Genomic DNA, 10,705 nt, shown 5'->3' on the forward strand with positions numbered 1-10,705 from the left:
TTACCAAGACCCCTGGGGCTTTATGCTATGTGAAGTTTGCCATCAGCCTTCCAGTTCAGACCTCATTCAAATCAATGATTTTAAACAAATCAATGATTTTAACCAGTGAAATACAGTCATGCATTTCACAACTGTGGTTTTAAGAGCAGTGCAGACATTTCAAAGCCTTGATCCGAGAAGATCATTGAGATAAAAATACATTTATTTTAAGCAAGCCATGTGTTTGGCTCCATGCCCTAAAGATCAGGATGGATTATTGAATCCACCTAGGGACTTCCCTACACAAGGGGCTGGAGGGATTTTATGGAGTACACTGACACTGGCGGAAACTCATAAAACTAATTAATGGCAAGTGTTTCAAAATCTTCCCCTTTCAACATAAATCATGGATTTGTACCTCACTTGTATAACACGTGATGCCCTCAGACAAAGAAAAGACTCAGAAGGACAAATTTCTGTAAGGAGGAATGGGAAGGGAATGTGGCTAATAGAATAGTATCCACAAGAAGGACTAGCCACTATGATAAGCTCTTTACTTAAATTATCTTGTTAAATTATCACTTAATAAGAAGTACATGTTAATCAAGACCCTAAAATACATAAAATTATGAATTTTCAAAGAATATTACATCAGTCTTTAGTCCCTCTTTACAAAAAAATAGTTGACAACCAGGGCAGCTAAGGAAATAGTTCTGGAATAGTCTAATCTATTATTGCCCACTCTGGGCATCTGAATCTTAATTCCCTCAAGGCTGTCTGGACCACACAATCCAAGTATCTCTTTTTTCCCCATGACAAATCTATCCTGATTAATAATGGGATATCAGTCATTGGCATGAAATCAAGAAGGGCAAAGTACTTGCGAGCTTTGCTATCACCAGCTGGGCAACTTGCAACAGACTTTAAATTATCAAGAAGTTACCAGATCTATGGGACCTGGTTTGCTCAGAAAGAAGAATGTAACAAGAATACTGGAGAGAGCTGTGATATCCTTAGATTACTAAGAGCACTACAGTGGTGTCCTTATGGTTCAAATGGAGTCCACAGTCTTCAGAACCAAACACAAACTCCTCAGTCTGGCACCCAGTCTTCCACCATCTTGGTTTCTGCCACTCCTCCTTCCTTTGGCATTCCCCTACTATAGAGCTATTTATTCAGCTTCCTCTCTGACCATTTTCTTTCTATTTATTTATTTTTAAGTTGAGTACTGAGCACAAATTAACATAACACAAATTAATACCCTTGAGTATTTATTAAAAGAAATACACATACCTGGCTTAGAGAAATCAAAATCATAGAGACACGAAGTAGAATGATGGTTTCCAGGGGATGGGGGGAGAGAGGAGAGTGTGGAGTTATTGTTTAATGTGTTTAGTTTCATTTTTTCAAAAATCAAAAGAGTTCTGGAGATGGGTGGTGGTGATGGTTACACAATAATATGAATGCCACTTAAAAATGGTTAAGATGGTAAATATTGTTATGTGTATTTTACCACAACAAAAATAAAATGGGTAAAAATGGTAAATAAATAAAATGTCCCCCCCCAAAAAAAATACACACACTTAGAACATTGATAAAAATAATAAAATGACTTGTTGCTCATGACTGAATCCATAGTTTGTAACAGAAACTATATATTTGTTAAAGGATATTGAAAAGATAAAGTCATAATCATCATAAAATATAAAATGTCAAAGATTTTGTTTAAACTGTTAATTAATAAGGTTTATCAGTCACAACCTATTCAAAGGAGAATCCAAAGAGCAAACACATATACAGGCAATTAGAAATGCTGAGGTGAATTCCTTAACAGATGCACAACTGGTCAGTATCAGTGCCGTATTAATCAATTGCACCTCTGGGCAAAAATCATTTGCATTTCTATGGACAAGAATAATTTGTATTACTACAGTTTTCTACAATTTACAAAGCTGTAAAATACCTCAGAGACAATGTCACAGAAAACCTGGGAGGGTACATTAGATGAGAAATCCAGTCATCTTTCTTTTTTTTTTATTTTTGACATTTCAAGACTTTCCATGATTCTTCCAGATATATAACATACAAGTTTGTCTATAACAAAATAATAACCATAATAAGTGCTAGACACTGTGATAAGCTCTTTACTTAAATTATCTTAATTATCACAGAACTCTATGAAGTAGGTATTAATTTAGGCTTTATAATACATAAAATGATAAACATTCAAAGAATGTTATATCCAAAGGATCCCCGCAGTGAACACCAGACACAATGCCTTGCCCCTCCCGGAACTGAAAAAGAAAACTTTTTAAAAGAAGTGGAACATTTGATATGCTAAGTGATACAAAGTCCTAGTGAAAAAAGAAAGATGAGGGTGGTGGAAAGTTAGTGAAAGTATGGTCCGAATTGAGGAAACATGGAAATGGTTAAATGGCTTGGTCAAGGAATGTCTCACAAAGACCTAAAGAAGACAGGGAGAGTGGTGTGGATATCCAGGAAGAAGATGCACGTTTACAAGTGCAAAGACCCTTAGGTGGGAGCATGTCTGGAGTTTAAGGAACAGCAAGGAGACTAGTATGAATCATGAGAAAGAGTTCACTTTTCCTTTTAAACACTGAAGACACCATTCATTGTACGGGCTTGATATCCCTCTAACCCTTTTGTCAACATGATGGGAGTACAAAGATAGACTGTGAAAGAATGAATGAATGGAGCCCAATGTGCTTTTTCAGTACAGTTCACAAAATATTAGTATAACAGGCCTATGGAGTTTATTTTTTCTCCTCTAAAATTCACGAAGAGTTAACAATTTTTAAAATAAGAGAACCCTTCATTTTATTATCTTTTGACTAACTTGTTCCTTCTTATTTTTTAAGATAGCTTATTTTAGAGGAAATTAAATTCTTATTCTCTATTCCTTTATATTTAAATTTTAAAATTAATGTAATGAAAGTGCTAACTGATGTTAGAAAATGTCTATTAGCTCTCTGAATTAGCCCTTTAAAAGACTGATAGAGGTGCTTGGCCCAGAAAAAGAATCTTCACCAAATGTTTGGTTTCAGATAGAGATCAAAGACAGTGTTTTCCCTTAACTTTAGAATATGGCCAAATGTTTAAAAAATCATGCATATTTCTTCTTCTTTTTTTTTTCATTTTCACTTTGCTAATTTATTAGCCCTCCTGGTTTCATAACACTGTTATTTCAGGGCACTGCAGGACAGATAGGATCCTTAAAGTTATTAACATTATTATATGTTTACTATTTATATAGCAGTTAATGACTTTCAAGTGCTTTCTAGGTCATCCCTGTTTATTCCTCACTAAGCCACATGCTATGTTAATTTTTTCAAGGAGACTGAAACCCTCCGGAAATAAAAATATTAACTAAGAAGGGGACTAAATTTTTAAGAATCAAGGATCTCTATCTTGACCTTGTCACCTCATTTATCAATGCACTTTTCCTCAATCTCCTGCTGCTTCTCTTTCTCTTATCTCCTTTTATCCATTCCTGTGACAAACTTTAAGAACATGAGAAAAGGATGTGTGTGTGTGTGTGTGTGTGTGTGTGTGTGTGTGTGTGAAAGAGACACTGAACTATCTCATCATCATCACAATCCAACTTTCCAATTCAGAGCACTGAACAATTTTTTTTTCTTTTATTGAAATACAGTTGATTTACAATAATATATTTGTTTCAAGTGTACAACGTAATAATTTGATATTTTTATAGACTATACTCTGTACAAAGTTATTATAAAATATTCTTTTTATTCCCTATGTTGTACATTACATTCTTGTAACTTTAGTTTTTACTTAGTAGTTTGTATCTCTTGATCGCCTTCACCTATTTTAACCCTCCTCCTCCTCCTCCCCACTGGTGACCACTAGTTTGTTCTCTATATCTGTGAGTCTGTTTCTGTTTTGTTGTACTTGTTAGTTTTTTATTTTTAGATTTCCCCATATAAAGTGAAACCATACAGTATTTGTCTTTCTCTGTCTGACTTACTTCACTAAGCATAATGCCCTCTAGGTCCATCATGTTGCTGCAAATGACAAATGACATGTTGCTGCAAATCCATATTTACCATTCTATTTTTCTCAAATATGCTCTTGTTAATATGTAAGTATACTATATCAGTGCATCAATGTAGTGTCACTACTTTAATTGGACATTTAAATGGGTTACTGTTAAATCAATTGATTTTTTTTTTGTTTTTATGAAACATTTTATTTTACAACTATCTTCTGCTTCCTGCAAGACCACTGTATACTATTAACAATGTGCATGGTCTATAACTCAACTTGTAGACCGTGCAAAGAATAAATTCTGTAAAATTGCCAAGGAGAACAGTGTTAAAATATTTTTGTTGTCTAGAACAGCAAACAGCTCTTGCTTTAACTGAAACATTTATTTGTAAGTAATATTTTCCTCTTTAATCTTGTGTTTAATTTAGAACATAGCTTCAAGATATTAGTCTTTTATAATAGTCAGTGACTTTGTAATAACCAGTGACTATTTCCCCAAGGGTCACATCACTAGTGAGGAGTACAGCTGAAGAGATGGGGAGTCAGCCTGTCTGTCTTGCTAAAAGGATTTGGGAATGGGAAAAAACAGGCCTGTACCCTTCTGGCTATACTGCCAAGAGAATAGAGCTTCCCAGATTAAAAAATGACAAGAAAGATGTGATGACATCTTCTGAGTGGACCCACCATGCAAACACATCCACTGATAGGCCTGACAAATGTCCATCACCTGAGAATACCAAGCAGCCTGTGCATAAGCTACAGGTTCTCATTATTGATCAGTGGATGCTGTAGAGTTGTCTTTCACAGTAGTCTGAATCTGGATATCCCTCAATTTGGGAGTATCTAGAGATTTTTAAGATTTAGAAAGGTTTTTTTTTTTTTTTTAGGTGTGCAAGTCTTTTGACAGATGACTCTGTATTGGGCCATAACAGGACTAAGCTTTAGGACCAAACAAAGATTGTTTACTACTAGATCAAACTATCTTTCTGAACATGAATCACTACTATCTATTTTCACTTTGCTGTACTTCCCCTTATTAACTATTTCCTACCTTTGTAAAATTAAAATAAAACAAAACAAAACTTTAAAAAACACTTTCACACTAGTTATCTCCAATCTCTCATCCCCATTTTATAGCTGAGGGACATAGGCCTCAAAGAGATGGGGCAACTTTCCCAGAGTCCCACAATGAGTAAATCATCTTAAAGTACCATGTATCAATTATTCCTTCATGGAAAACTATTGATTAGAACCTAGTAATGTCAGGCAACATGGTAGGCGCTGGGATCAGTTGGTGATCAATCAAGAAATAAGACATGTATGTCCCCACCCTCCTAGAGCCTACGGGCTGTGAAGGGAAACAGTTAAGTGAGCAATGGCAACACTGCATGATGAGTGCTTTCCTAAGTGAGGCCCAGGGTGCTGTTGAGAGGTTATTAAAGGCCCCACAATATCACCCTCTTAAGTAACATGTATAGATCACTTACTGCATGCCAGGCACCATGTCATCGCTTTGCAAATATTATCTTTCGTAATATTCACCCGGGTTTAGGTGGTTGATAGATAAGAAAAGTGAGATATGAAGAGATTAACTAACCTACCCTAGTCAAAAGGAAGGTGGAACCCAAATTCCACCAGGAAGTCTGGTCTGAGTCCAAACACATAGACCTTTACCTATTATGACGAATTATAACCTTCCTGAAGAAAAGATTAGGATATTTTGGCTAGTAAAGTAACCCAGAGTTTTGTCTAGTGAGGCAGAAAGGGCTAGATAAATGACTGATTTAAAATAAAATCTATTACAATTTCTAAACTGAATTTCTTTCAAAACTGAAATAGATCTCACAAGAAACTAACAAAGTTAAGTTTCTGTGGCCAGGGCATAGAAATTCTTTTAATGTTCCAATTGGGCCACAGTTGAATCAAAGGGTTTGGCTACTATGTTCATCTCTGTTATATAGCAAGCAGGGTTTTTATCTTCTGTAAATCAATCAGGATGGTAAAAGTCACCAAATGGTATCATTATGACCACAGAGTACTTAATAGATGCAGCCTTTGAATCTTGTTGCTGGAAAAGCACCTAAGCTTCAACCATAGTAAAATTTCCCCTCTAGAAGACTGGTCCAGGGCCAAGCTTATCACAGCACATGGAATAATATATTCCTTCATTGTTTTCCAGCCTCTCTTGAGTTTTGTTTTTCATGGTTTTTTTAAACTTCCATCCAGGCACATTTAACAAACTTCCCATTCTCATTAGTTATAATGCTTTAATATCAGATAAATGATTTGGTGGCCCTTTTTTTTTCTGGATACAAATTAGAAATCTAAAATATTGCTAGCAATCAAGAGTTAAAGACAGGTGGCAAAAGTGTTTCAGCAAGAGTAGCACCATTTTGTTTTGTTTTTCAGTTTGGAAAAGGAAATTGCATTGCTTTTGAAAATAATTGTGAAATTCTAAACCATGTCATTTCTGTTCTGGGCTTCATTTGAAACTATCTTTGTAGCAGTCACTTAACACAAAGTCCTGTCTTTAAACAGCCTCAATCTATGTAGAACATTTATCCCATTTCCAACAACATACAGGAGGGCAAACTAGGACCAGTGAAAATAAAATTACCGTGAACTATGACATATTATTTAACTAAATGTATTCAACATGTGCATTAGCTCACATATACCCCAAATCATAAATTTCTTCTTTTAATGTCAACCTTATCTGTATATTAAAGACAAACTTAACCTTCATGAAGATTTTTTTTAATGTTTGTTACCGCATTAGTTGTTAGGATAACTGACAGCCTATCTTCCCACTATGACAAATATCTGAAGTGACTCTCTATTATTACTTTATATATACAATTTTAAACTAAATATGCCATTATTTATTTTGATTATTACCTTAATATCAACTTTTGCTCTTTTTTGTTTTTTTTTCAAAGATTTACAATTTTTTTCAAGATTTATACTTTTAAGGTCTCTGTAAATAAGTATTCTATAAACTCTGAAAATTTCAAAGAGGGCTAAAATTTATGTTTACAATAGGTAACAGTGTTGAATAAAGTACAAATCTCCAAGAACACAACTGTCATAAAATACAGCTTTGGGCTTCCCTGGTGGCACAGTGGTTGAGTCTGCCTGTCAATGCAGGGGACACGGGTTCGAACCCTGGTCTGGGAGGATCCCACATGCCACGGAGCAACTAGGCCCGTGAGCCACAATTACTGAGCCTGCGCGTCTGGAGCCTGTGCTCCGCAACAAGAGAGTCCGCGATAGTGAGAGGTCCGCGCACCGTGATGAGGAATGGCCCCCACTTGCCACAACTAGAGAAAGCCCTCGCACAGAAACGAAGAGCCAACACAGCCATAAATAAATAAATAAATAAATAAATAAATAAATAAATAAATATTTTTTTTTAAAGGCAAAATTCCTTAAAAAAAAAATACAGCATTGGAGGGGGTATATAATGTGAATTTTTAAAATAACATCTTAAAGGCATATGCTTTCACTTTTTCATCAAGAAGGTGAATAACCTCTTGGTAGAGGAGCTTGTCCTCAATTATGTCAGATCTATAAGAGAGGGTAAGCACGGAGGGAGCATTCAAAGTTGAGAGAGCTGAGTGACAGGAGATAGTAAGAGTTTGTTAAAAGAGCATAGTATAAAAATAGAACTGTTGGCAGAACAAGAGGAAGATAAGAAAACTAATGGAATGATAACAAGGCAAAAAAAAGCTCTCCTTTAGGGAGTGCTTATTATACATCAGATATTGTTCTGGGATGTTTGTATATTTCAACTCAATCATCAGACCAACCTATGAAAATCAGAAAACTGGTCGGTTTAAGCTGCAAATGGAGAAGATGTTGAAACACAAAGAAGGAAGTGAGAACTTCAAGAGAGACACAACCAAGAAGAAAAGGTAAATGAACATGAGGAAACAAACAGAGGGAAGTCAGGGGCAGAGGGCAGATGACAGGAAGGCAGTGAGTGACAGGAAATGACTGAAAATAAGAAAATCAAAAAGTTCGTCCTTTGGAAGTGGTGAGGGAAACCTCAAGAAGACTGAGTAGTTAGAAGCACAACTTTCAGGCAAAGGCACAGGTGTCCGTTTATTTCACTGAATTGTGTTACAAGGTCTTTCCCTGTCCCCTCGACATGCCAGTCCCTGCCCTCTGTCCTCAGGACACCCATGGACAGTGATCCCGTCACCAGTCTGCAGGCCCTGCTCTCTCAGGCACTGAGCCTTGGAGGTGGAAGCAGCAGGAGACCGGCCACGAACAGCCAGTGCAGTCAGGGGTTAGGAAGCTGGACATGTCAGCCGGTCAGAAATGTTCATTCCCACCTCCCAGCCCAAATCCTTTCTGACCTCCTGTCCTGAAAGAGTTAGAGTTAACTGGTAAATTGAATACAATTTATTGAGTAGGAAGAGGGCAGAAGAGGGAAAGAAGTAGAAGACCCCAGTTCTAAAATCTGTGTGACCTTGGGCAAGTCATTATTCCTTTCTGGTCCTTTTTTTTGTTACTATCATACTGTTGGCATTGACACAGCCATCCTCTGAGGTCCATTCCAGCTCTAATGTGGTAAGTTTGGGAAGGCATTGGACATAATGGATGTAAGCCTACTTTTAACAAATACAAGTTGTTATTATTGATTCATTTGATAACGAAATTCTAAATTTTCAATCCATACCAGGTTAGCTTGGACCCTGAGGGGTCAACTCAGGCAGTGCACTGAGATTACTCACCCCAAACAGGTGATTTCCAAGCAAGGACAGACAGGCCCTTCTGGGTCTTCTCAGCCACCCTCAGCATAACTATGCAGGACAGACTCCCACTGTAGTCAGATGCTCCCAGATCAGCATATTCTAACAATTAGCCACAGCAGAGCCATTTATCTTAAATTAACTTAAAGTCGGTTAGCTAAGGTCTAATTAAAGATTGGAAATTACTTGGAAAAACAATTTAAAAAGTCATTCCACAAAACCAGCTTGTCATTGCAGAAAGCTATAATAAGCCAGGCTTACAAAGTATGGGAAATCTTTTCCACAAGTGTGTGTTGCCTTCAGAAAGAGCTAAGGTGCTCATCTAAAATAACATCTTGCTAAGGGTCTTTGATGAGAAAGCTGTTCTCTCAATGCAGCTTTGAGGAATATGAGCTGCCAGATTTTTTCCTACAGTTTGGAGTAAGTAAAAAAAGAATAAAAGTAAAATTTTTTGTTCAACACAGCAGCTGAAGGATTTATAAAAAATATCCAAACCACATAATAGCAATATAACCCAAATTTCCCAATTACTTCTAGATCTGTTCTTCAAGTCTACAGGCCTTCCTCTTATTTTTAGGTATTTGGTGGGGTTTTCCAATCTACCAACTTACTGACCCCAGTTATTTCTGGTACATTAGTGCTCCTGAAAAATTCAAAATTGCCCCCTTCATGGTTTAGTGCTTAAGATTTAGAATATAAAGCAATATGACCAGCACCGGCCTGGGGCTTTCCAAGAATGGGCTAGAGAAAACATCAGGGGAATTCTCAGTTCCTCCTATTAGGCTCTGCTGATGCTTCTCTTGCCCTTGATAAGTTTTCTAAGATATTCATTATTTTGAGCTGTGGTTATAAAGGTTTCAACTTGAAGCTAATTCTGTAGTAAATAAAGTAAAAATCACTCTTCTTGGGGCAAAGTTGTGGGTAACCTGCCCTACTCCAAAAAGAAATTCAGTTGTTTAGTCTCTGTCCTTCTGGTGGTTCCATAAAACCAAAGTAGCCCGGCTCTTCCAACTTCTTTTGCCTCCATTCCTCACTTCATCAGCTGAAGATAGAAGCATCTCTTTGGACCCAAATGGCAGAGGAATTAGATTTGGGATATTTAATATGTTTCCAATGAAAGTCCTTCATTCAGCAGCTGCCACTGCCATGCACAGGATATTTTCCTCAGAAGCACATGAAAGCTAAAGAAAGTAGAAGGGCCCATGCAAATTCTCAGCAAGGCTGACCTAAACATAGGGAAAAGAAGGGTGTTCTGAGGGCTAAGGTAGGACTCAGATCTGGTTTGTTACTTTGTAATCACCTGTAGAACACATCTACACTCTGCCTTGAAAATCTAGTTGAGACAGAAAGAGTCCCTGAAGAAGAGTAGATGTGGACTCCAGGCATCTCACTGGATGCTTCCAAGACAGTGTGGAATAAGGCTGAAGATCAGGAAGTGTGTTCCCATGAGCTAGTGTTGAGTGACAATACAAAGTAAACTGCCCTGGGTTAGTCTTTGTTGCCTACGTTTGTATTTCTGTTTATTTATTTATTTTTAACATCTTTATTGGAATATAATTGCTTTACAAAGTTGTGTTAGTTTCTGCTGTATAACAAAGTGAATCAGCTATATGCATACATATATCCCCATACCCCCTCACTCTTGGGTCTCCCTGTCACCCTCCTTATCCCACCCCTCTAGGTGGTCGCAAAGCACTGAGCTGATCTCCCTGTGCTATGCTGTTGCTTCCCATTAGCTATCTATTTTACATTTGGTAGTGTATATATGCCCATGCCACTCTTTCGCTTTGTCACAGCTTACCCTTACCCCTCCCCATGTCCTCAAGTCCATTTTCTACTTCTGTGTCTTTATTCCTGTCCTGCCCCTAGGTTCATGAGAACCTTTTTGGTTTTTTTTTAGATTCCATATATATGTGTTAGCATATGGTATTTGTTTTTCT

This window comes from Hyperoodon ampullatus, assembly GCF_949752795.1.
Source record: "Hyperoodon ampullatus genome assembly, chromosome: 4".
NCBI classification, from domain to species: domain Eukaryota; kingdom Metazoa; phylum Chordata; class Mammalia; order Artiodactyla; family Ziphiidae; genus Hyperoodon; species Hyperoodon ampullatus.